The 26,603-nt window shown below is 38.4% G+C and overlaps 1 long non-coding RNA gene across 4 annotated transcripts in view; it reads left to right on the plus strand.

The window, feature by feature from the left end:
* Nucleotides 1–22,364, plus strand: part of LOC120323475 — an 88,431-nt gene extending 66,067 nt beyond the window's left edge. For all 4 annotated transcript variants that reach the window (XR_005563948.1, XR_005563947.1, XR_005563946.1 and 1 more), the window contains one exon: nucleotides 22,248–22,364. This is a non-coding gene — a long non-coding RNA (uncharacterized LOC120323475). The remainder of the gene's footprint in view (nucleotides 1–22,247) is intronic.
* The last annotated feature ends 4,239 nt before the right edge of the window (nucleotides 22,365–26,603 follow it).

The raw sequence follows: 26,603 nt of genomic DNA on the forward strand, positions 1-26,603 counted from the left end.
GGGAACAAGTGTTGGCAGTTGCTGCCAATGGGATGTTGGCTCCCATGGTAAATCGTCTTTGCCTGTTTGAGAGCCCTGGGCCCTGACTTTGCTCTTGTCTTTGTGGTTGTGTTTTTGCACTTACAGAAACTCTTGACTACTTTAGTGTAGCTTTGTGACTGCCCACCCACCTCTTACAGCTTTGGGTAGGATTGGAGTTTTTGGAATTGCTGCATTGCTTAAAAAATTTAAAATTCCAGTTTAAATATGAGGAGTATATCTTCTTAAATGGTGTAAACTTAGCTTGCTGCATCAGGCAGAGCAGGTTAGACTTGACTCACTGGAGTCCTTTCTGTTTTGTCCAGACCTTGAACATAACATGCTACTTCACAGCACTTCATAGAATCTTCCATTTTTTATGCCTTGAGATGTCTACTGACTTCCTGTTTATTTTTTTGTCCTTCACCACAAGGGCAGTTGTATTTCAAAGCATAATGAGCTTGTAAAGATCTACATGCAAATGTAAAATGTTAGTTGTGCTTCATTCTCACTCGTATTAGACTCCCTAATTACATGAGGCAATCAAAAGCAGTGCAGGCAGAGGCTTTAATCGATACCCAGCTTGGTAATAAAAATGTATTGCATCAGACCTATTAAAAATAAATAGTAAAGGTTAGCTGGCTGAATTCAGCATCAATAAAATTAACTTAATCTAACCCGAGAATGCAATCAGTAGATAAATAGCACTTCACAAAAATGTGAATTGGGCAGCAGAATTAAAACCAAGCATAATTTGGCACCTGATTACGATGGACTTCCTGTTATGTTCCCAGCTTTTACTTTAGCCTTATTTTCATTGTCTGTACCCAGAACTTTTGGTGTTTGTTTTGCTAGGTGAATGCAGTTGTGGCTCTGTGTGTTTTCTCAAAGATTCCATGAAATAAACTTTTTCCTCAGTTATCTGCTTTTCAAATGTCCAGAATAGAACAGCTGTATGACTATGCCCTGTTTTTGCGGTGATGTGTGTTGGAAGCTTTTTTCTGACACCTCCTGCTGACATAGAACAACAGATGCTTTCAAGGTTCTTAGAACTTAGGTGGCAAACACTCCAGCACAGTGTGTTTCTGGACTAACAGAAAGGCCAGCTCCTCTGGGAGAAAATGATGGTGGATGTTCCGCCCTATATTTGACTAAAAAATCCCAAACAACACCTTTTTCTGATGTGTGGCCTCTTCATCTGCCACCCTCTCTTTTGGAGAGTGACTCTCACAGCCTCACATTTCACACCCGACATGTCACACCCCACTCTTCACACCACAGGACGCCTGACCCTGATGATGGTGCAGAGAACAGCTGCAGAAAATGAATCGAGAGCTGAGGTGCCAGACTGGCAAATGTGCATCTTGCTGTAATATTACCTTGCTGATAGCTGTGGTAGCCTGTGATACAAAAGGCAGTAAAAAAAATCTGTTTGCAAGGTAGTATCTTTTGTCAGATTAAATGACACACATTGAGATGTTCATATTTCACTCAGAAAAACAGTAGTTATTCTTAGTGAGAAGGACTGAGGTTTTATAAATGTAACCTTTTTTATATGATATACATATACTTTCTGTGATGTGCTAATGATATCTGGTTTTGTATCACTGAAGAGAAAAAGGATGTCTTAATATAATAAATGTGCAAAATACCCATTTCATAAACCATTGCACGTATTATACTCGGTAGGTAAACTTACATACACTGTACAATACATCAACAAGCATATTTAAAACTTCTAATCAGAATTAATTCAAGATCTTGAATGTTGTGTTCAGTTTTGGGCCCCTCAGTACAAGAAAGATATTGAGGGGCTGGAGCGAGTCCAGAGAAGGGCAATGGAGCTGGTGGAGGGTCTGGAGCACAAGTCCTGTGAGGAATGGCTGAGGGAGCTGGGGGTGTTTAGCCTGGAGAAAAGGAGGAATCCCTACAACTCTCCACAACTACCTGAAAGGAGTTACAGCCAGGTGGGAGTCATGCTCTTCTCACAGGTAAAAAGTGATGGGATGAGAGTAAACAGCTTCACGTTGTGCCAGGGGAGGTTTATGTTGGATATTAGGAAATGTTTCTTCACTGAAAAGCTTGCCAAGCACTGGAACAGGCTGCCCAGGGCAGTGGTTGGGTCACCATCCTGGGAGGTGTTTGAAACAGGTGTAGATGTGGCATCTGGGGATATGGTTTAGTGGTGGACATGGCAGTGGTCTGCTCATGGCTGAACTCAATGATCTTAAAGGTCTTTTCCAAACCTTTAGTTTTGTATCTTTGCCTTGGGTCACAGAGGTTTGGAACATACTATTTTGTAAATAAAAACCATTCAGTATCTGCTTTGATACATATGAAAATTACCATGCATATCTGAAAATACGATTAAATGTCTTCAAAAGAGGAATTTAATCTTCTGGGCCCCTGACATTTTAAATTCTTGATGTTCTTTGAGTGAGCAGATGCAGATATTTTTCTTGGATTGTCAACTTTTTAAAGATTTTTTTTTTTTTTCCTCCAACAGTTCTTTTCTTTGTATGAGGACCATACTGTCAGACATTATTCAGGCAAAAGATGAGCTAGACAAAGTCCTCTGAACTTAATAGTATTAGAATTAGATATGTCTCTGGGATATTGTCTTTCATGCTATTTTTTTGAAGGCTCAGACATTCTAATCTATTTTTCTGAAGTCTGTCCTGTTTCTTTATGAACCCATGCTGTGATAATTGATGGAAGACTCGTTAATTTGTTTCAGTAAAGAAAATAATTAAAGAAATTAGAACTAAACTAAGTGAAAGAAATTGAAATTGAAGAAATTAATGAAATTTTTTAAGGTATGTTTCATTACAGAACACACTGCATAAAATCCTTCTGTTTATAGATAGAATGGAAGCAGTGGGGGTTAATTCTGCAAACCCATAGCTTAATGTAGAATTTTCTATTAAATTTTATTTGATGTTCTGTTTCAATATGGTTTTCTTTGACCTTCCAGGAAAAAATTTCCTGGCAGGAATATTTGGACCAAGCTTGAGCTGGCCAAATAATAACATGCTTGTCCAACACTGGTTTCTTGTTCAGAAACTAATTAATGACCTCTTTTGGCAAGGTTTTGGTGAGCTAAACAGGAGATTATGTGGGGCTGGTACAAGGGCTTGCTATGAGCTACAGGCATCTTTACTTCTAGTCCAGGACTGGGGTGTGGGACAGTTTGTCACGAATTCTGAGTAGCATTTGTTAAATTAATTATTTCCTCAGTGCAAGTTCTGCTGAGCCAATAATGATGCTATTTGCAATATAATTAACTGTGATGAGAAATGGAAATCTTTTTAGGTGTGAATTATGATGGAAATGCCCTTAGAAATACAACTGATAATCTAGGGAACACCTTTGGTAAGTTTTTGATAAATTTGAGAATATCTTGAATCTCATATTTGCTTACCTATCAAGTGTCAGAAATGGGTTCTATATCCTGCTTCAGTTCTGTCACTAAATTTGCACTTGCAGAAGCTGATCTGAATGAAGTTGCCCTCTTTTGTATCACTGTGGCTCTGTATGGAACATGGACCATTAAATTTGATGGGAACATTAGTGACACATAAGGGTTAAAGATAAATATCCGTTGTTACTGGAGGTCTTTTGAGAGAAAAAATGTTGCATAAATGCTGAACACTCTTCTGTCAAACTGAAGATGCTTACCAATTGTGCTAAAATTGATTCTTAACCATCATGGTTATCTGTCATGTTTTTAAGTGGAAAGCTATTATGGAACACGGAACTTGGGCAGAATTACAAAAACAAATGGATTACAGAGTAAGCATTGATGTGTTCACTGTGCTGTTTTATATTAAGGATAATCATTGTCAGAATAAACCATAGAATAGCCCCAGAGCTGTTACAAAATAAGGGCTGGGGCTATACAGACAGAATCAAAACTGGGGGAAAAAAATCATAGCAACTAAATAAAGACTAAAGCTGCTATTTTTTTTAATTAAAATTGAATATTACATTGAGTATTTTGTGAGAATGAAGTGAGATAAAATATCTCACTTCTGAAGGTACTTTGGCAGAAAAAAAATGTTATGTCCAAGTTGTCTTTATACAAAAAGGAATAATTTGGGGTAACATTTTCTGACATTTTTTGCTAACATAGTGACCGATCCTGAGATAAAGAATTTATCCCTGTAGTTGAGGTCAGTTTGAACTGTGGGAGCTCATAAGGTGTTATAAGCCAGTCTGGGCTGCATATTTGAAAAGCAGTGCCAATATTAGGCCTTAATGGGCTAATTAGTAGGCTGTTTGTATGGTAGGTACATCAGAAGGGAGCAGAATTTTATTAAATTTATGTACTAGCAAGTCATTCCCTGTGAGAGTCACATAATTTGATTACAGAGCACATAAACATTAAGAAAATTTCTTAAAATTATTTGAAGGCAAAAAGCAACCTCCTGTTGCTTTAGCACAGCTGTACCCACAGGTTTCATCTACTATAGTTCATATTTACTGCTTATCATTTAACTTGATCATTGAGCAACTGATTGAAATTTTAGGGGAAATTTTCTGAAGCAATGAACCGGTCATTGTGAGCACTTCTGACAACATTAAGGCCGTGAATAAATGATCTATATCCAATGTACCTGTCAGCTGGTTCTCATGTCTTTATATGGCTGAACCATTTTTCAAATGGTTTCTGCTCGTGGGGGCGGGGTGGAGTAGTTAAAAAAATCATTTGAGTGTTATCATTTACTTTGGTTACTGCCCTGATTGTCCAGGCAGAGCTCAGACTTGAGGGAGCTCAATCTGCTTGTGTGAATTTGTGTCTCAAGTCTTTTAAATGATTGGCCTTGGTTCTATAAACAGTTCCACAGGGAAAGAGCTTGAGATCTGTGCTGCTGATCTGCTGCAGCCAGTGGATATCAGCACACAGGGAAGGAGGTGAGTAGTGCAGAGCTGGCTGTGGGGTGGCTGCTGCTACTGTAAAACAAACCACAACACAACTAGTGAGTGGGTGGAGCAAAGGCAAAACAGATGGGCCTTAGAAGTGACAGGATTATTCAGTTACTGGGTAACTTGATGATGGATTTAAGGGGTGAGAAGATATTTGTGCATTTGCATAAATAGAAGCATTAGATGGCAGTGGAAATGAAAAGCCACTGTAATAAAGTCAGCAAGCGGCAAGCTGATTTGGTTACAAAAATGATTTAGTTCTTGGGAGGGGCAAGGGGATTACACCAACCCACTTTGGATCAATCTGAGAAGGACCATGAAGTCTTGTTACACTCATGCAAACTAGCACGCTGTTTTAGAAACAATTGTTTGTGGCAGTTGTGACACAAAATAATAGGAGCTCAGCATTTGTTACATTATCAGAAGGTGTGTCAGAGAAACAACAGCTTCTGCTGACTTTTAAACTGGGAATAATCTTCATGCTCTTGTGCAGTTTACTGTAATGGTTACATGTGTCTTTAACATGCACAGGATGGGGGACACTTGCATTATAATTCATCTTCTTGTCCTGCTATCTTTACCTCATGATCTTTGAAATAAAGCTTTCACTAGACCTTGTGATCAGCATGTCTATCTCTTTTGGTGGTCTCATTTGTGTCTGAATTCCCTTAGTCTTCCAAGTTTAAGGAAGTAATGTCTTTGGGTTTTCGTTCCATTTAACTTGAACAAATGCAGTCTCTTGATCCAAAAAGAAATATTTATTCAATAGAGTAATATTTTGCTCTCATATTATATTGACTCTTGCAGAGTTAGTTATGTCAAGTGATGGTTACTAATGCTGTGAGAATAGCCAAAAACACTGCATGATTTCTCTGTAGGCTAATAATTATGTTAAAAAATGCATAATAAACTTCACAACCACATAATTTGCTGAATCTGATTAGGCTTGAAGCACAGAAAGAGGAAGCATTTGTGGTTTGCTTGTAAAGTAAATCTCAGGTAAATAGCACTGACAAAGTAATGATTTCCCTTCCCCCACCATAGGACATAGTACTATGTGATGGAGTTTAATAAATATATTGATTAAATCCAGCCTGCACATTTCAATCCTAGTCCTTCTAGGTAACTATCCTTGCATTTTTTCATACTCACAGCTTTAATAGTGGAGTTCAAAATGTAGTACAGTTTTTTGAAGGGAAGGAGTACTTATGTCTTGCCCTTGCAAGAAATTAATTTGGGAAATTATTTCCCAGTATGGCTCATATAGTGTTATCTGACCTGAAAAAATGGATATTTGTGGATATACAAATAGGTAAAGTACAAATGGACAACTGTTTTAAGTCAGAGTATCTCAAGTGAAGGGAAAGGTGATTGAGAAGAGGGGAATAAATGTTTAAGACCTGACTGTCTGTTAAGTGGTGAGATGGGAGTTTATGTATAGCACTGACCAAAGCTGAGTCTGAAGCAGGCAATATGACCTCTCCTGGAGACACTTACAGACTGAATTTCCTACTCCCTTCCCTACTGTGTGACTGGAAGATGTCCCACAAGTGACCATGTGGAGGATGACTGCCCTGTGGATGGGTGAACTTGCTGACCTGTGGTGGGTCAGAGACCAAGGGGGCCTCGAGGGGGGGGAAAAAAAGCCAAAAGGAGGGTGACCGAGAGATTTGCATTCCATGAGGCTGCAACTGGCCCCTAGTGCATAGTTGTGATGCCTTTTGTACAAAGTAAATGTAATCTTGAAAGCTATGGATTCCACTGTATAAATGAGAGATTCCTCTACCAGAAACTAGATGATAAATAGGGGGAATTATACAGCCCTACATTAGCAAAATAATAATTGTATTGAAAAGTTAAAGATAGATTTCTGTAAAGCATACCATTGTTTAGCTCAGAGATGCAAAAGTAAAAGTTAGGTGTGTGGTTTGTCATGAGAATAAAGACTAGTTAACCAACAAGTCTGACATCTTGTTTCTGAGAGAAGGTTTTGTCAGTAGGAGGCATGAAACCACAGTAACAGTGAATTATGTAATCCTGGACCGTGAAAGACTTCTGTCTGTTTGGAATCTATTCCCTGCTGCCTGGCAGTTTTCTAATCCTGTATTGAAAAAAGATTGTGGAACTCAATAATAGCTAGAGTGTTGCAGACTCCTTTTAACTCAATGAAAAATCTGAAATCTAAAGTCTGGGTAATATATCTAGATTAATGGGCTGTTCTAGTCAGGTAGAAGGCAATACTTCTTGGAATTTGTAAAAATAGACTGTCTCAAGGATAATGAAATTAGAAATTAAGAAGAATTTATAGATCCAGTGCAATACACTGTTACAATCTTAAGAATTATAATTCTGATAGCTGCTTTAAACCTGATGAACTTTAATGGTCTGCCAGAATAGACAAGATAGAGCATATGTAAAGGAATAAAATATGGTTGTTGGGCTTTTTTTATTAAGCAGTGATCAATCTACTACTGTCTGGTTGATTAGCCTGCTTTTCTGCTTCATTTTAAGAGAAACAATTGAGCTTCTACTACTTCAGAGATTTCTCCCCCCCCAGATCTTTATACCCAGTCAGATCCTGAATATATTCCACAGAAAAAGTTGGTTTTGGTTTTTGGTTTTTTTTAAATATTTAATTAGTAAAGAGTACTCATTAGAAAGTGAAAAATTCAGAATTTGGGCTATTGCATATTGGCCTGTATACTAATCAGGGGAAACAGAGGGAGCACTAAATAAGTCACTTAAAAGTAATGTAAAGCATACAATAGCTACCTATTGTGTGCTTAAAATTTACCGTGATGACTGATTATTTGTTTTCTCTTGATACTTTGAGATGTTTACATTTGAAGAAGAAATTAAATTATTGATTATGGAAACAGAATAGTGAAACTGAGTGCACATAAAGTGTACAAAAAGTGCAAGGATGTGTATTCTAGGGAGAGAGTCAAAGCAGGGAGCATATATTTTATTGACTTTAGTGGTGATATTGCTAAGACATACCAGTTGTTCATGTTATAGTATTTTGTAATGCAGATGACCATTGCAGACACCTTTGATAATGCTACATTTGACTCTCAATTTTTTGTCTGCTCCTCACAAACTCATAAAAACACATTGACACCTCATGTATTTCTAGTGGGTTGTCCGATAATCAGCCTCAGCTGCCCTCCATTCGAAGTGCAGGTAGCTCTTCTAGCACCCATCTCAGTTTGACACTTTATGTAGTCTCTAACAAGTTAATCTGTTTGTGTAGAATTTTAATGCAATGTTGTCTTTTGTCTAGTGTGAATAATGTTTTCAGAGAGGCAGATAAGTCTCGAGCAGAAGGAGCTCTCAAAGGAGGAAGGTGAAGATAAGGTGAGGAAATCCAACAGACATTGATATGTAAGGAGGAGTAGAGATAGTGGAGACAAAAGAAAGAACACCCAAACTCAAGGGTAATATTGAAAATCCTTTAGCATATGCACGTTTATCTTCTTAACTCATATGAATATTCAATAGATCTTCCCCAAGAGAGGAAGACAGCTCCATTTCCTACTAGCATTCAGAATAGCTAGTAGTTAAACCCTTAAAAACCAAGTTCAGCATGGAATGATATTCATTCCAGGGCATTGCTGTCTCCTGCTCCTCGTGCTGAAGGTGGACTTAAACTACTTTAAGCTGCTGAAGTCTAAGCCAAGGGCAAGTCACAGGTTCACCATTGGATTCTGTCACATTAGATCATCAGGGCTTTATTGACTTGGCAACATTTAAACCACTCTAAAACTTCTACCTACAGAAGAGTAGCAGTCAGAACTGCAGCAGTTACAGAGAAATGAGAGACTGAGCAAATAAAATACTTAAGCTGAAGTTAATAAGTAGCTGGTGGACTGCAGTGCATGTCTCTCACTGGGCATCTGCTCTGGCGTGACCAATTACTATAGAACACAACCCATTATTATAAAATAGTTAGAAATGTTAGTTTAATTCCAGTAGCATCTCATCTCTGAAATAATCTCATCATGATTAAACACACTCCTTTCCAGCTTTTGGGCTGGGGGGCTCACAATAAAAAATAATGCATGACCTTGTTTTAGAAATTCTGGAAAAAATGGATTCAGGATTTTGCATATATTGTGGGAAAGTTTAGTGATAGGTATACTGAAAGATATCATATTGTACCAGGTTTAGAGTTCAAGGTAAGTAATAGAAGAGAAATGCTCTTTCATAACACAAATCACAGTGATTAAACAGGGCCAGGTTTTCTCATAAAAGGAGACTTCACGTCTTCTGGTGATTATAAGTCATTTACATCTTTTCCATATAGTGATGTAAATTGGGAAGTTGGTGATCAGAGGAGCTAAAATACTGCAGTATTACCAAACTATTTGCAGATGCATTTTAGCCTTGTGAATTCAGAAAAAGAATTGTATTGGAATATCTGTTGGGTAAGATATTGACACAGTTACCTGTAAGAGCTACTGCCACCTTTTTTCTAGTCAGATTGGTTGCTTTATAGTAGAGTTAGGAAAACATTAATTACATGTTCCTACATTCAATGGTGAAACTCCAGTTCTCAATCACTAGCAGATAGGTTGAGTCCCCCGAACTTTTTGTATGGCTTTTACTTTGTTAAACCAAATTTTGCTTTGTAATTCATAATATCTAAAGGTCAGAGTTGTAGACTGAAGTTGGGAGCATTTGATTAATCTATAGCTGTTCTGTGCTAGATGCTATGTAACTTTTACTGTAGTATAATGGTAATACTTGAACCATTTCTGTGCTATTTTCTATTTTAGCTATGTAAGCAATTTTAATACTATATAGATCTGTCTTTCAATACATATAAAAATGTTTCCTCTTTGTTTATTGGTGGATAGTAGATAGTTTGTAATACATTCTGAAGTTCTAAGGTAAATTTTTCCTACTCTGAGATATTTTTTTTATTTGAGCAATTTTAAGTTTTCACTTCAAGACTGTTGATAATGAAGAGTGAATTGGTCCCTGTTTGCATATGGGAGAAGAAAGGATAAAGGAATACACAGAGAACACTCTATGATTTCACTATTTCCATTTGAAGGGTTCGTCTGTCAAGTAAAATACTCTGGATAAGGACTTTGCAGCTGCTGGGACTATATACCAGATGCCATAGGAACAAGAACAAATAAAAGGAATATATTGTATCAAGTCATCTATTGCTTTCTGGACAAGTAATTTTATCTGGCAAGTGGAATAGTGGTTACTAATACCTATGGAGAATACCAGGAAGCTATAATATGGGTACAATGACACAGCTGTGTCCCCCACTTTTGCTGTGCTATGCCACTGTGGTGAACAGCTCTGCATTTGTTCAGCAAGTTGTTACTCTGAGTTTCAACTTCTCCTTCACTTTTCTAGCACAAACAGCACATGTGAACCTGTTAAGTCACTCATGCCTAGATTTAATTTTGTTGAGCTAAGGATCTGAGTGTTTAGGAGACTCTTACAAGACACTTATTTTCATTTTAGGTATCAGAATAGTTTAAAAATACCATCCTTTGTGCTACTGCTTTCCCATTTGCCATTTCTGCGTGTCACAAAGCTGGTGAGGGTATATTAATTTCAGGCTTGTGAGGCACTTGGATACTATGACTAAACAAACAAAACCAACTGAAAAACACCCACAAAAAATCGCAAAACCCCACAACCCACCAACTAAAAAAAAACAAAACAAAAACAAAACCCAAACAAAAAAACCCACCACAAAATAAACCCCTCAACACCAACCACCACCCCACAACAAGGAAAAAAAAATCACCCCATTTCCAACAATACCTCCCATTTGAATATACCATTTCACTCTGCAAACACAATGGGACTTGCAAGTGGGTGAAACGCTGTGCAGTGGATCGTGAGGTCGTAGAGTAACTCAGGTTTGAAGGGATATCAGGAGGTCTCTAGTCTGGCATGTTGCTGGTCAGACATGGGCAGACCAAGTTGTTTGAGATTTTATCCAGTTGGGTTTGAAAACTCCAGGTATGGAAGCTGTAACTCGGGCAATCTGCTCTAGTGCTTGTCTGCTTGCTTGGGGAGAGTCTTTAATTTTCAGATATCCTGTCAGAGTCTCTCTTGCTTCAGGTGATGGCTGTTGACTTGTACTCCTGCAATGTGTCCCTTTGAAGAGCTTGGTGCCATCCTCTTGATGACCTCTTCTTGTACGTGTCTGACGTTGAGAAAGGAAATAGTTCAAGTACCTGAATCTGAACATTTCTGCCACACTCTGTGTGCTCCTAGTGGAAGGATAAAGGTCACACATGGAAAGAAATCAGTATGGGCTGGGAGAATGCTGATCTTTCTATACTACTTAAAATGAAAACACAAATGAGAGCAGCTGTGGTGGTGGGAAACAGTTTTCCCCCTGAAGTTATAAAATGGTAAAACCCCAGGGGGTGGTGACCCTTGAAGTTTTGAGGTTTTACCCAATGAGCGCTTCTGCAAAATATAAACATATCACAAGCAGAACGGAAGAGAAGGTAGTTGTGGTAGTTGTTGTTGAAGAGGTAGCCATGTTGGGAAAGCCACGAGGAAGGGGCTCGGAGCCCCTTGGGGCCTCTGGTCCCCCAGCCCCGGCTGGGGGGGCTGCAGGGACTTGGAACAGTGTTAGACTGGGCTAAGTGCCTGTAGCTAGAGAGCTGAAAGAGTTTCCTCCATCGTGAGTGAGCAGAGACAGAGCAGCAGCAGCGTCCAGAGATTGTGGCTAAGAGCCAAGAGATAACTGAAGAAGCAGCAACAAACATGCAGCCAAGGAAGACACAGAGCTGTCCGAGAGAAAGAGAGCCAGCAGCAGAGAGAGCAGACTTAAGCTCTACAGACAGAGTTTTTGGGGTAAGAACTGAAACCAAAAACCCCCCAAAATCCTTTTGAGACCCCTCCTAGGAGGAGGGAGATGGACTCCGGCTTGAGAGGAGTTGTAGAGTACAGCTTGCACCAAAGAGAGGAGCTGAGAAGCTCAGGAGTCCTGGAAAACCGAACCAGGACAACCAGATGCAATGTGGAGGGGGTGACCTTGGCCTCTCCCCTTGCTGCTGCCAGGCTGGCGGTTCTGAGACAGAGCACAGGAGCTCTGGTAGAACTCTTGAGGCAAAGGCCTTCAACCGAAAGCCGCCCGAGATGTTCTGACTCAGGGGTGAATCCCCTGAGGAAGGGACCTTCATGGGGGTCTTACACCCCATGATATGACATGGTGAAGTGAGTTTTGTCCCTGTTACACAGTCCACGGAAGAGAAGACCCTCGCTTGAAGACAATGGACCAAGGAGCTTGGATACCCCTCGTGTGTACTGGCAGAGATCCAGATATAGCTGCTGCATGAAAGGAAGAGAGCCTGCTGCCTTAGAGACTGCTGCTCTGAAAGTGGAAAAGATCATTTCCTTCTTCCCTCCTAGACTTTTATTTGGAGGGGAGAAGAGATTTGATCCATTGTAAATACTATTCTGTCATGGTAGAAATAGGTGAGATTGTATATAATGTATTGTAGTATTTATTTGTACAGTCATTGTAATATATTCCTTTTCCCCCATTTTGAGTCTCGTGTGGTGTCTGGAAAACCCATCTCACATTGGGTTGAGATGTGGGAGGGGGCTTGGACTAGGGAATTAGATTTTGGAGCTCTCAAACCATGACAGCAGCCAACACCAGTGTTGATCCAAATAGTTTTTCAGAAATGGCTTGAAACTGTGGCAAACACATCAGGTGAGCATTAGAGAGCTTGCAAATAAGCTGTTCTAGTGCCATTTTTTGTTTGTTGTTTCTAAAGTTCATATTGCAGTGATGATTTGCTGACTGAACATTGCTCCCGAGTGTGCTGCCCACCTCTCTGGCCATGGTTTGTGTTCCTCTGAATAGGCTATGAGAAATAAAACTCTCTGCTATAAAGGTGTAAGATGGGTCCTTTAGCACTGATTTACTTAAACTCTGACAAGTTAATAGGGTACAAATAATTGTAAACCATTAGGTAAATGCGTGTATGTGTACTAATCCAGTGTTCAGTAGACTTCTGGGTGTAGTTGGTGAGGTCTCAACCTTTTTTCTGGGGAAAAACCATGTTCAAATCCTAATTTGAAGCTGGATCAAATAGATGAGACTGAGTGTTTATGGTTAAAATATCTAAGTACTGGTGGGCTATTTTGTCTACTGACTTCTGTGCTTAGTATCTTCAGATTTCTGACTTTCAGGACCACAGAGTATGTTTAAAGAACATTGCAGTCTGTAGAAATGTTAAGGATCCTTTGGAAAGAAGATGTAGATGATCCTGGAAATGTAGGATTTTTTCCATCTTCTTTACCCTTGATTTCAGGTTTAAAATATCATAGCCTAGCCTCAGTTGAAAATGGCAAGGAGGAGCATGTTTTCAAATCTGTTGAAGATGTCATAAATAATCTGTAGGCTGAAGCACTGACACCATTACTGCTCAGTTTCTATAAAAACATTTGTCACACATTTTTCAGTGTGCATAGTTGGTGTGTGGATAGACTTGTTCCATTTGTGCCCAGTGACGTTACAAGGGGTGATGGGCACAAACTGAAACACAGGAGGCTCTATCAGAACATGAGGAAAAAATTCCTTACTGTGAAGGGTGCAGGTGACTTCCAGAGGTCCCTTCCAACCTCAGTCATTCTGTGATCAGCTGTTTTATGCTTTCTAATTCATTCAAATGTAATTGCACTTTCACTATTTCTGTGTTGGGTTGAAATCAACTTTAGTGAAATATGTCTTCTGAGAGAAACATATATATTTTTTTTTTATACCTCTGCAGAACTGCAGGAACAAAATAATATTTTATTCTCTCTAGTGTAACAACTCAGGATATCAAAGTTTAGCCATGTACACATAAATTTTTTTTAAAGACTTTCTTACTGTTATTCAATAATGAAACCTCTCCCTGGAGCATGACATATCTTGAGATAATAAAGGGAAAGGGTAGAGACTTATGTAGGCAAAGCTTTTTTGGTTATTTAAAATCTTTCCAAACTTGAATGCAATATAAGATGGTGAGGTAGTGGCTAAGGGAAAAATGTCTGAAGAGATCTGACACACTGATCTGCCACAGGATTTTAAATTCTTAAAATATATAAACACTTCTATTAACTAAAAGCATCAAATAGAAGTGATGACAACGTGTCATCTCGAAAGAAGTGCAAGGATAAGTCTGATTAAACTGGAGCAATGGAATCATTAAAGCAAAAAAAAAAGCAGCTTGAGCATGAGGGAAACTATTGAAATACTATTTTGCTATGAGACAAAGGCAGAAAATACACTATTAGTTCAAGTTGAGGCTCAAAACAGGGTCAGTCTTTTTGGTCTTTCTTTTTTTTTCCTTTCTGAGAAGACTAAACAGAGAGGGGAGAGCTATGGGGGTAAATGTAGCATGCAAATACTTCTCAGTTGAGGAATGTCAGTTTTTAGTGGAGGAACATCTGCCATTTTATCCAGGAATTTAAACAGATGTGTTCTTGCCTCAGACACATTATTTGCCAGAATCAAAATGTCCCTCTCACACTCAGGAACAGCAGGAAAGTCCCTTGGATAACATCCAAATACCTGAGTACCTTTCCATTTTGGGGTGGTGACAGGTTGCTTTTGACAGGTACTTAAATGAAGGACGAGTAAGCTGTCCAGCTTCAATAAAGTTTGATTAAATACCACAGGTGGAGATGGGGTTTGATTTGTGATCTAAAGTATGTGGATTCTTTTTATACTGTGCACCAAAAATCATTATTAACCAATGTCAGTGCCCTACAGCACTTAACACATACTATATTTCTATAATCCTCACCTTTGTGGGATAGAGCACTGAAAAATATTAAACATGTGTGTTACTGCTAGTTGAAATAAGAGTGGATTTTGAAAGTTGGAGCATTTTCCATGTATCAGTTGAAGGAGAACTCATGGAACTGCAGCTTAGTACCACTCTGGAATGTTGCTTTAGTACTCACAGGCTTTGAACTGCAGCCGGTCCTTTTGCAATACTTTGGCTGTTCTGTGCTTTTGCTTGTTTGGGTGGTAAGGGAAGGCAGCTGTTTCTCTGTGGTGAGATTTGAGATCAGGTTAGCCTCTTGTGTGTTGCCTGACAGGTGAACAAAAAGCTTTTAGTCAGTGATGAAAGCATTTTTCAGTGATCTGTTAATAGCCTTTTTTCTCCAAAGACAAAGCTTGAGTTTTATTTATGGTCTACGATCTTTTCTGCCTCTGCGCTTTGTTACCTACTAAACGAAATTGGAAATCCATCATTGACAGCAGCACAAAAATAATCTACTTGTCATTCACTAAAAATATTTGTATGTTTTTATGACTGCAAATTACAGATTGTTTTCAAAGTCCTCAATACTCTTCAAAAACCATAGGTTTTGTTGAGAAACCCATTTTCTCTAACAAATAATGCTTGTTTCTAGTGGCTGAACTGACCGTATTGTGAGTACACCATTAGAGGTTGGGAAAACAACAGCATAAGGACAGCAGTGATCTTACAAGGCAAGTTCATCAATATGAAATCTGATGTAGTTTTTTAGGGGCATAGGAGAGGCTAAGGAACTAATTTAAAGAAATACATTAGAAGAAAGTAAATTTTTTTAAAGCCCTTCCACTCTCGTTATAGAAATGTGGTATAGATGGTTTCCTTTTTGATCAATAACATTTGCCAGATTGGAAATGGAGTGGACTGATAGTTGTCTGGAGATGCAATAATAATAATTAATTAGTTAGCAATCACCAAAGTTTTTAAAATGGTATGAAGACTGATAGAAATTTAATGGATTTTTAAGGGATGTAGTAAGCAACAGAAGTCAATTGTCAATTGAAGCCTATTGACACACTGACCAAAAGTATATTTTAAGTTCTATTTATTTACTTTTAATTTTTGTTTGTTTGTTTTTTTGTCTGAAAGCTAAAAACAAATAATCAGAATGGTGACAAACTGGCAAGACAGTACCCTGTGATGTACTAGAGACATAGAAGTTGACACTGGCTAATCTGGGTATCACACTAAATGCAAAAAAATTTCCCTCAAACCCCCAAATATCATGTGTGCCCCATCCCCTCACCCCTGTCCCTCTTCTCCTAAATCACTTTATGGTTTGTATGGTGAGACTAGAGTCTTGAGTAACAATACCTGTAACCATCAATTACATTTGAAATTATTAGTATCCATGGTAGGACTATAAGAATGTGGAATTTTGAATCTTTTCAGACAGTGGCCTCAGTAGGTCCTAGAGGTAAGTAAATATTTTGATCTGCAGGAAAACTTAGTTATTCAGTGGGTAGGCTTTCTTGACCTGTACTCAAAGTATGACTGTTTAGATTTAACAAGTATAAATGACAACATAGATTCATCTTATTCAGAACCTTCCTAAAATCCGATTGCTGCATTTACTAAAGGCAGTTTCATATGTCATAAATACATGTTAAGCCTTGAAAAGACTATGTAATAAAAATGGTGTTTCTTTCATATTTTGAAGACAAGTATATAAAGTGATCTTGATTTAATGTTGATAGAAAAGTATTGCAAAACATAAACTGCATTGAACTAATGAAATAGCAGCAATGCCTTGGAAGACAAGTCTGGGCTTCAACTGGACGTTTTATCCCATGAATAATTCCTTGTTGTGTGCCAGGAATGGATACAAATGGATGCAAAATCATATGAATTATAATTGGCATGATTGGGTCATTGTTTCATGTTCTGAAGAGAAAATTAACAATTATGGAAGAAGCTACTTTGGCAAACAGCCCACACTGAAGTATATTTCTAGGTATCCTATAAATATTTTCTGTCCTGTTTTACATATTTATTTTTTGTCACCGAGGCACAGCCAAGATAATTAACTCCTGCTGTTGAGAGAGCAGAAGTTGATCTTTGGTACTTGAAATTCTTGCTGAGTAAGCCTGTTCAGTGGGCTGCCTCAGATGGCTGATTGTAAAACATTTGTTGCAAAGGCAAACAGTAACAAATCAGAGGGAATCTTTCCTATCCGCAGCCAGGGATTACTAGCTCGTCTTTGGAGAAGAAAACATTGGAAAAGGGTTTCTGATTTGAAAGATACACAATTCATTGTGGTATTTTCTGGTTGACAAAGCAAGACTTGTTGTAATGTACAGAATCAGTGTATTTCTCTGCAGTTTCCTAGACTGCTATGCTTGCTACTTCACAAAAAGTGTGTTCATGAGATGAATAGTTTTACACTTTCTGCACCTAGAAAGAAATCAGATGAATAAGCATTGATTTTCATCCTCAGTGACTGAGGAAGAAGGCAGCCTGAGTGTCACTCCCAGCTTCATTTGCATGCTCAGTCACATTTTTTCTTTCTTTCTTTTTTTTTTTTTTTTTTTTTTTTTTTTTTTTTTTTTTCAAAGTTCTTCACGGCTATGTTGAAGGGCCTAGATACATGTGTGTATCTATTTGTACTGGTGTACCATTTAATGTTTTGAGTGCAAAAAGACTAAATCCTGTGCAAACATGTTTGGTCTTTACACACCAAATCATGCGACATGCAAGCTCCCTGTGGGAATTCCAGGGTGGATTCTAGATTGACTTATTTCTGTGTGTTTGCTGTAACTACATTGTTATATCTTCCCTTCAAACAGATCCTCCATACAGGGTGGGAGTTTTTGTTTATTTTCATATAGAAAGGATTTTAAAATGCTTAATGAAATCCTTGAAGTATTCCAGACCTGAATAAATTGGGCTTGAAAATGTTCTCTATGTGTTCTTATTAGGAATGAGCTGCCTGAAAGAATTATAAGATTTTTTTTTTTAACACAATGAAATAAAAAAAACCTTCAAAAATAATCATTGACTCTGATCACTAGTACTTTGTTTAATACAAACAAACAATCTACTAGGAACTTTTTGACATATAGAAACAGTGTAATCATTTGTTTCACAGAAGGTATGTGTGCTCATTTGCTCATTTTGGCTGGGGTAGAGTTAATTTTCTTCCCAGTGGCTGTTATGGGGCTATATTTTGGATTTGTGCTGAACACAGAGCTGATAATATAGAGATGTTTTTGTTGCTGAGCTGTGCTTGCACAGAGCCGAGGCCTCTTCTGCTTTTTGTGCTGCCCTGCTGGTGAGGAGGCTGTGGGGGTGCAGGGGAGGTTGGGAGGAGACACATCCAGGACAGGTGACCCAAACTGACCAAAGGATATCCCAGACCATATGACATCATGCTCAGCATATAAAGTAGGGGGAAGAAAGGAGGAAGAGGGGGATGTTTGGAGTGACACTGTTTGTCTTCCCAAGTCACTGTTAGATGTGATGGGTCCCTGCTCTCCTGGGGAGGGCTGAACACCTGCCTGCCCATGGGAAGTGGTGAATTCATTCCTTGTTTTGCTTTGCTTGTGAGCACAGCTTTTGCTTCCCCTATTAAACTGTCTTTGTCTCATCCCACGAGTTCTGTAGCTTTTACCATTCCCATTCTCTCCCCACTCCTGCTGGTGGGGGAGTGAGGGAGCGGCATTGTTGCCAGCTGGTGTGAAACCACAACAGTAGGAGAAACTTTATGATAACTACATGGCCAGTGCTATTTGCTTTAATGTAAAAGCACTTAAATGTTTATAACTTACCACAAAGTTCCAGCACAATGGTTGGAAGCAGTTAGGCTGACTCCCAAATCCGTTAGATGAGTTAGTTACTAAATAAATTACAATGGGGTGAAGTCAAGATACAGACTAAAATAAACATTTGCTGTGAGAATTGATAACTTAGGTGCAGCTAATTGAAATTATTTGTTTGGTTTAAAAAAAAAAAAATTCCCTGCTCTGAGGAGCCAAATCTTGAAATGTTTGTCAAAGATGAAATATTATGTGCCAATCAGTTTGTGCTGATGGTGCAGTTTGAGACAATGACAAATTCCTGAAATTGTTGTAAATGTTAATTTGAACAGTGTTAGCCCATTGTATGCTTTTATTATGGAAAGACTTGTAAATATAGTGGTATGAATAGGTCTTAATTTTCTGTGCCTCAGAGTGATTACTGTGCTGGTGTTCTAGCGGAAGGAGTTTTGGAGACTTGCATTCTCTGGCAAAGATAAACTGTTGTTTTGCCAGCCTTGATGCTGATCAATACTGTCAGTGTGGTTCCTGAGCTGGTGGTTGTATGTTTATTGAGATAGCAGTGCTGCTGTCAGTCAGACTGGTCACTTTTCTCATGACAGTCTGTTATAAGCCAGCCTTTTAAACATATTCACCGGTGGACAGAATAGGATATAATTAATTTTCTGGGTAAATTTAGCTTAGTTCCCCAACCACATCCTGTGTTTCATCCTCAAAAATGCATGGCAAATTCTATCAGAAAGATTTACTTCCTTTGAGCCATTACTCTGTTTACAGACATTCCTAATATAATTAATTCAGATTCATAATGCCTGTCACAAATGACAAAAGTAATTAATTCTGAAATTTGGATTATGGGGTTTTATGTGGAGTACTTACCTTCAGGGGATTAAGTCTGAAAACCATTTTGGGTCATCATTTATCGTGTCTGAGTCTAATAGCATGCCAGGTTTTCTAAGGTTTCAATTATGATGCTTGAATAATGTAGGAAAGAAAGAAAAAGTAATGGTTCCCTGTTTATGGTATTAATTTCAGTCAACAGAGAAGGAACACTTTGCACTGGGGGCTACAAACATTCTAACTGCAATATTCCCTGAAGCCTGCACACAAAAATAGGTTTTGTTTTCAAAACTGGGCAAAAGTTGCCCATGCAAATAGGCAATTAAAGAAACCAATATGACTTGCATGCTGAAATACAATAAGTGCACAACAACAAATTGGGTTTTTTTTTCCCCCTCTAATTTTGTCAGAATGTTTCTAAGAGCTTTTTACATATGCAGCATGTGTGTTTTTCAGGTACTAAGTTTACAGTAATGCTTGAAAATGTGGCTGAAAAGATGAAGTCTTTCATAAGCAAAAATATGAAGCTATAATTTAAACTACTTGCTTCAGACACCTTCAATCTGCTGCCATTCACATGTCAGACCAAAACAGAAGGCTATGCTGGTGTTCAGTAATTTTCCCTCTCACACTTAAGTTTCCCAGTCTTAGAAGAAGAGCTGGTGTTTTCTCCCTGTTTGTGCTTTTATCTGGTGTTCAATTCACCTTGTTTGGTGATAGTGCATCCACTCCAAGGGTGATAACATCACATGGAGTGGCTTAGCACACTTCATTCTTTTAATTGGGAACTCCAACTGTTGCTCAGGTGTGCTGCAAAATGACTGCAACCTTCATCTGCTGTGCAAAGAGTGGCAGATGTTCCATCTCCTTCCTCGAGTCTGGCTTCAGAAGCAGCTCCAGCAAATTTTCTTAGAGGCAACTCTAAGGTGTATATTTTCAAGCACTGAAGTGGTAAACTATGTGTGTGTGTGTTGGTTTGGTGAGTTTGGTTTTTTTTTTTTCTTCTAGAAGGTTTTTTAATAAAGGCTATTTGTATTTGCTGTCTATATAATATGTAATATTTGAGATCTGGATCCACAAACTCTGAAGAGATTATAAGATTCTTGTAGCTCTAAGAACTATGCTTACTAGAATGGCAGAAAACTTCTCAAAAATCCAGAGACAGTATCTCTGGATTTAAGGCAAAGATTTTTATCTTGTAAGCTAGGAAAGCTTAGTGTTATATGATGAACTCACAGTCTAACTGTAGGTTTGAATAATTCAGTGCCATTTGTTTTTCTTATACTTTTCCTTTCCTTTTTACTCTAGAGCTTCTGCACGTTACCAATTTATGTGTTTTTTATTTTTTAATAAGAGTTGGTTTCAAATTCTGATGGATTGTAAAACTTGATTTATGTCTTTGTGCAACAACCATTTAATATATGGACATTCAAAAGTTACACTGAATCAAACATGGCTGCATAAGGGTGGAAACTTTGTGTTCTACTGCCTGAATAGGCAACATTAACCTGCTAATGACACTTTTTCTATTTTTACCATTTCTTGTACTATTATTAGTAATAGTTGTCATCACTATACTGGATTAATTGCTGACTGTAGGTGAATAAGAAACTGTAGTTTTCAGTTTATGAACCAGTGATCACTTGTGAAGTAAATTGTCAGTGTGCAGCTTCTAAATCTTTCAAAGAAGCCAAATTTGAAAATGCCTGGCTTTGGGTACTGCCTTTAGAGTTTTAAATCTTGCATGTCTGGAACGTTTGGTGTTTAGGGAAACATTTTTTAATGAAGATGACAGGAAAACTCCAAACTAATATTTTGGAAATGGTTATGTGAATTTGTTCAGTGATATGCTTGAGTAAGTCTGTGATTGCTCATCCTTCTGAACACAATGTGCCAAAGTCTCATTTGTTGTATCAAACTGCAGCACAGTTTATGCACTCCAGATCACAAATACTCTCATGTGACAAACAGAGTATTGAAGTCAGAATGTAGTTTACAACCAGAAAAGAAAGGAGCTTTATTTACATTATTTTAAAGATAACATAGTAAATGAAGGGAAAGTTTGCAGACACTAGGGAATGGTTTCCAGGTCTGCAGTAAATTAAGTGGACAAAGGGGAATTTATCATGAGTGGGTATGATGAGATACTGTCTCTCTGGAGTATTGAAAAAGAGAAAAAAATCAATGAAAGCACATTAGAGACCATGAGCAACCATCCTGCTGTCAAGGGATATGACGTATATGACCCAGAAGGCCCTTTCTTTTCCTGAAACGTATGATTCTGTCCTTCAGTAAATAAACTCATTTTTCTTATGTTTCTCTAACTTTGCTCTTGTGTTTTCTTTTCTGGCACAGGAGTTTCACAACTGTTTTGGTTAAAAGGAAGCGGAGTTAGTGTGAGAAAAATTAACGCTTTATTTATTTATTTTTAAATGGTCAGATGAGACTTTTTGTGTGAGTTCCACAGTAAATGCTCAGTCTAAAAGCCAAAAAAGTTGTGAACAATGAGACCTCACTCTGGAGCTTACTTGAGAGTTAAATCCAGATGGCTTCATGTGCAGGAACCCACAGAATAATTATATGCTGCTGATCACTAAGAGAATTTGCATTGGTTAAATGCTTTCCTTCAGGCAAAAACTTGCTCCAGGCAGACCTACCTTTTTCTGAAGAACAGTTATGCCCAGGGTACATATGTCAAGATGAGTAACTTTGGTCTGGGCAATTCCAAGAGGAGAAATTTAGGGTCTAAAACAGAAATCTGACAAAGCGAGGACAAACACCAAAGCTGAGGCTTTTGCAAGGGATTGCCCATGTGCTGCTTCTAAGTCTTTCTGTACAGGGGAAATAAAAACACAGTGCTAGAAAATATTCTGACTCTGTATCACTGTTTTCTTTTCAGTGAACGAGTGGACTGATGCAAGGCCCTGCACCACAGTGAAGGTGCATCACCAGCCATCACCACCCTCAGCAGTTATAAGCTGATACAAAAGGCACAAGAGGACTGTGAATCTATGCCTAAAGGCAAGTATCAAGTCACTTATACTTTGGAGTATGTGAGAACATACCTGAGTATAAATTAGGTATTTTATCTTTCTTGGGGGTGTATAAATTGATTGTAGCCTTGTAAGTTGGATTTTCTCTTTTGCTTTGGCCCAGCCAATGTGCCTATAGTAACTGATTCTCTTCTTTTAGGAATTCTAATGCTGTTCTAACAGGCTGCCATTTGAATGGAGGGTTGCTTTCTAATGGAGTGAGGGGAAAAGCAAAAATTGCAATGCCATTCCCTTTCCTACTGCATATATACTTGCCCGTGCTGAGCTAAGCACAGCCCATCCCATGGAGTCATGGGGTAAAGTAAAAAATTACAGGCAGAAATCACTACTTTGACAGCCCCACAGCGAGTGTAGGGAACATGTGACTCACTGCAGCTCGAGTTCAGTCAGTCAAATCCAGGAGCAGATGGCCTTTTTGTTTAGCTCTACGGGTGAAATGGAGGAACAGTCCATTTATGCTCTGGAGACTGCCTGGTGTGTTGATAGGAAAAAATATCTGGCACGTGTGCCTCTATAGGACTTCTTCTTTTAAACAATGTAGAAGGAAAAGCAACAGAAACAAGTGAATGGAATTTATATTTTTTATCTCCCTCCACCCCCACTTTGTATTTTAGGGTATCTAGAACTCTTTCTTTCTGTTAATGTGCCAAGAATTTTTGGTTGCCCTACTTTATGTATAGCTCAAGGGATGGAGGCTATTAGCGTTTGACAGCGAGCAGCAGAGGATACACAAGGGGGCAACTGCAGGCAGTTTACAACAGGAAGCTTTTGGAATCTTTCCTGGGCAGCCACCATTTCTTCATTATCTACAGTGGTGGCATTTCTAAGCAGTCTGTGATGCAGGTAAAATCCTGACTGGGAAATGGGTTGTGTACTGTCTGCCTTTTCCTGCCTGGAGAAGCTGCCGCTTGATCTGTGTGTGCTGGAGTCCTCTGTCATTCCTGCCTGCAACACTTTTGGGGGGGGAGATTAAAGGGATGAGAGCCCTTAATCTTCATTTGTTAAAGTATTCTTTGACCTTCTTTCAAGTGCCAAAACAGATTTTCTGCTGTTTGGTTTTAAACAAAAAATAGAAACCTTATAAGTGCTGTTGATTGTTGTTGGAACTTGCTGTTTACCTGACTTAGCCCATTGCAGTCAATTAGCAACAGGCAAAATACTCTGAGATACTACCTGTGGATTTGCATTCCAGGATAGAATGGCTTAGTTCTGAATAAGGAAGCCCATTTTAGGTTTTACTCATTCTGAACTGGAGACTTGCTAAGACATGTTGGTGGGATGCTCCACCATATGTTATTTTTGTCCTAAAATGCAGATGACAACCTTTATGTCAAGGAATTCTCTAGTTAGGAAACTGTTTCATGTGTTTGACTTTTTATGTTCATGTGAGTACAGATATTTGCAAACCAGATGAAAATCATGACTGTGAAAAGTTGAATTTTGTCCAAAATCCAGATATTTTTAAATGTCGTAGAGAAAAAATTAAACTGTAGTGACTGCAAGGAAAGGAAGTAAGAATATGAATGAATTAATGTCTCTCTATCCCTGTGCTGCTAAAATGTATGTAATCTTGGATCCTGCATGCATCCCAATGCTGCAGCAACATGTATGAGATTGTGTCACCAGTAGGATGCTCAGAAAAGTTGAGCTTTTGGAGTTTCTGACCCTGATTCAGACTGTTTGCAAACAAGACCATACTCCTGAATACACTTAGAACTAACAGAAGTGACAAGACTCATCCATTTGGAAGCAAGACTAGTTTTGTAGGATGGAAGTAAGGGTTATTGGACATGACTAGAATCAACTTGAATTGTAGACATGGAGAAGACAAATCTCCATTGGGACTGAGAGAATGATGTGGCCTTAAAGGGTTTCCATGGTCAGATCAGGGTTAACTCTCCCCTAAGGGCACTTGGTGTGCTGCAGCCTCTCACACTGACAGATGCATCCACCCTTTGCATGGAGGTTTAGCAGTTAAGGCATCATGAGACGTCTGTTCTTAATGTAAAATCCTGCAGAGATGTGAACTGAAGAATTCCTCAGCAAAAATACTGTATCCTGACTGGGCAGGCTTCTGCACTTGCCTCTGATGGAGCTGGCCAGATCTGCTGTCAGAGACAGGATGTAGAGCAGATCATGTGCACACCTGTTTCAATGTGGTGGTTGCTGCAAAAGGACACCAGGATGTAGTGGCAAGTTCTCTGCTGCTTTCCTTCCTGTATGTTGTAAAACTTTTTCAGGACAAATATAAAACTAAGATGACGATACATCACATGCGATGTCGTTCCATTTTACTTTTGGTAGCTGATTGAAAAGGAGTAAATGACTTAATGGAATTAGGTTCAGGGACAAAAGCATCAGAGATCTTGTCACTCTATTCCTTTCCTTTCACTGGAGTTACAAAAAGTGGTATTCAAATGTGATCTAATTATCCTCATCTATTGTTTGATAAGTTCTGCTGTCTAATTTTTGACAATCTTGTCTCTGCAAGAATGCTTACTTAATAAAAAAGCAAAATCAGAGATGGAGAAGGCTGTTAACAGTGCTGTTCACACCTTCAGGGTAAGGGGCTGAGATGTTTATGCCAGTTAATTCTTCACTGTGTGTTCAACAGGATGTGAAATAGGCATACAGTGCAGTCATCTAAAAGGAAATTATTTTCTCCATTTGCTATTCTGAAAGGAAATGAGTTGGTTTTTCAGTGAATGAGGGATTCATCTGAATTTACATGCAGGGCCCTTTTTTACATAAAGCAAGTAAAATCTTGAATTATTCATGGTTTTCTCTTTTTTTTCTTTTTTTCCAGTGGTTGGTTAACCTGGAAGGAAGGAAACTGGAATTTATTCTACAGGCACTCTCTCTTTATTGCTGTAATGGGAACATTGAGCTGATAATTATAGTTTTACTAATTATACTTACTCATTTGCTTAATCCTCATAAGAAGAACATTATTTAAGTCTGATTTGCTATTTGACACTGTAGCTAAGTTATGAATTGTAAGCAGTAAAGAGGTCAATTCTGTTTGTGTGATCTTGTCCCTGATTTTCTATCAGGTTCCTGGGAGGTTCCTTCTGAAAGGAGGCTCAGTCAGTTTTGAATAACTCAGACTACAGAGCTTGTGCTTGTACAGTGCAGATATGCACCTTACAGAAAAAAAATGTAGAAGCATTTTTAGGCCTACTACTGCTTGAATATTGCTAATCTACAGTTGTCTTGTTTTATTGCTTTCTTAGTAAAATCATTAATGTCTTTCTGTCAAGTTAATTCTCAGTGGTAAATGTAGAGGACTGCTCCATTTTGTTCTGCTTAGAGACAGCGTTTTCTTTTCTAAATTAAGAAATGGGCTTTTTCATTCTACACAGAGAATATAGAGCCAGACCTAAAATGCTTCTAAAGGAAGAAGACAATCTCTTATTGGTTTAAACAGACCTTGATCATGCTGTTTGCTCTCAAACCTCAGAATTTGAATACATTAGCAAAGTACTAGTCCCAGTTCTAGGTTGTCATTGGATTCCTGTTCTTTTGCTAGTTGAGTTAACTAGTTTTACTCACAAAGGACTGAAAGTTGAACAAAATCCCTTTAATTGCTTGAAGTTTATGCATACACTTGTGGTTTATTTGAATGTTTTAATGTGTGCAAGATCGGAACGTCTGTCGGGGGTAATGCAAAGGGCAACTAATTATACAATGTCATGACTAATTGTGTAAAGTTCAGTGAATATTAATGATTCTTAAACATGCAAAACTAAAATACCCAACAAAGAATTTATGTTCCGTAAAAATCACCATTTAGTAGATATTTAAAGACAGGAAGGGTTCCACTCATGTGACACCATCCATAGAAATCGGGCAGCTGTTATTATGTACTGCCAATGTTATAATATGAAGTCTTTCATTAGTTGTGACCAGAATTGATGGTGAGTGTGCAAGCAATTAACTCCTGAATGTCCTTTAAGCATAAGAAGTTTCGAAGATGGTAACCACACATCAATTTCTGTGATAAATTTTTAACTCTAAAAGCTTCATTTTGCCTTTGAAAGCAGCCAAAACTTTTTAAAGGCCAGTTCTTTTAACTGGAGTTAACCTGACCTCCTGACATCATGGGCTGGATCATTTAGAGCACTGAACTGGCAGGATTGTTGAGTGTGCTGAAACTTTTCCTCTGGGACTGCAAGGCCTGAGCTTCTTCAGAATGAGCTTCC

The sequence above is a fragment of the Pipra filicauda genome, unplaced genomic scaffold (assembly GCF_003945595.2).
Source record: "Pipra filicauda isolate LSUMZ 115617 unplaced genomic scaffold, ASM394559v2 scaffold26_size5592650_pilon, whole genome shotgun sequence".
In the NCBI taxonomy this organism is placed as follows: Eukaryota; Metazoa; Chordata; class Aves; order Passeriformes; family Pipridae; genus Pipra; species Pipra filicauda.